This window comes from Cannabis sativa, chromosome X (genome assembly GCF_029168945.1).
Source record: "Cannabis sativa cultivar Pink pepper isolate KNU-18-1 chromosome X, ASM2916894v1, whole genome shotgun sequence".
NCBI classification, from domain to species: domain Eukaryota; kingdom Viridiplantae; phylum Streptophyta; class Magnoliopsida; order Rosales; family Cannabaceae; genus Cannabis; species Cannabis sativa.
In genome coordinates, this window is record NC_083610.1 from 45,095,456 (window position 1) to 45,096,521 (window position 1,066).

Below are 1,066 nucleotides of genomic sequence, written 5' to 3' on the forward strand. Positions count from 1 at the left end.
TGGTAGAACCCCTGTTGGTTGTGCCCATAATTATTATTTTGGGAGTAGTTCCCAATGGCTTTTGCTTGATCCATTGGCAAATTATCCACATCTGCTTGACACTCTGAAAAGTGATGGTTGCCTCCACATATCTCACAAATAACTTGGGCTTGTTTAGCTTGCCCTGCAATCAGCTTTGTCAAGGCCTCAACTTGAGCTGTCAACTTTGTGATGACATCAACCTCTAGCACACCAGCTACTTTCTTAGTTTGACTCCTTTCAGTTGGCCACTGCTGATTATTTAGAGCCATCTCCTCCAATAGATCGTAAGCCTCATTAGCACTCTTTCTCATAAAAGCTCCACCAGCTGCTGCATCTATCAGAGTTCTAGTGTTACCAACCAACCCGTTGTAGAAATTGTGAACCAGCATCCACTTTTCTATGCCATGATGAGGGCATTTTCTGATTAGATCTTTAAACCTCTCCCAAGCCTCATGGAGAGATTCATTATCTTGCTGACAGAAGTTGTTTATTTCTCCTCGCAGCTTTGCGTACTTTCTTTGGAGGGAAGAATTTAGACAGAAATTTTGTTGCTAAGTCTGTCCATGTTGCTATAGAATTTGGTGGCAAGGAGATCAACGAACTCTTGGCTCGCTCTCTCAGTGAGAATGGAAACAGTCTCAAACGGATGGCGTCATCACTAACCCCATTGACTTTGAAGGTCTGACATAACTCCATGAAGTTCGATAGATGCAGATTGGGGTCTTCAGAAGGGAGTCCACCAAACTGGACTGAAGACTGCACCATTTGTAGTATGGCAGGCTTAATCTCGAAATTGTTTGCATCCACTGCCGGTGGCCTGATACATGACTGCACTCCCGTCAGAGTAGGGAGAATGTAATCTCTCAAGCTACGGCCATTAGCTTGATCTTCCACGACACCTCCATTATTACCGTTATTACCCCCATTGTTTCCAGCATTATTGTTCACATTGGCAGCCATGATTTCTGATGTTTCGGCGATTCTTTGCTGAAACTCTTTCTTGCCTCTTGTTCTTTCGATTCCTCCTGCAAGTTTTCTCGATTTC

At 43.8% G+C, this 1,066-nt stretch overlaps 1 non-coding gene across 1 annotated transcript; it reads left to right on the top strand.

Annotated features, from left to right (window-relative positions):
- Window positions 1–420: 420 nt before the first annotated feature.
- On the top strand, window positions 421–527 carry LOC133032822 (small nucleolar RNA R71). The gene has a single exon (XR_009685409.1). It is a non-coding gene; the product is annotated as a small nucleolar RNA R71 (small nucleolar RNA).
- Window positions 528–1,066: the final 539 nt, after the last annotated feature.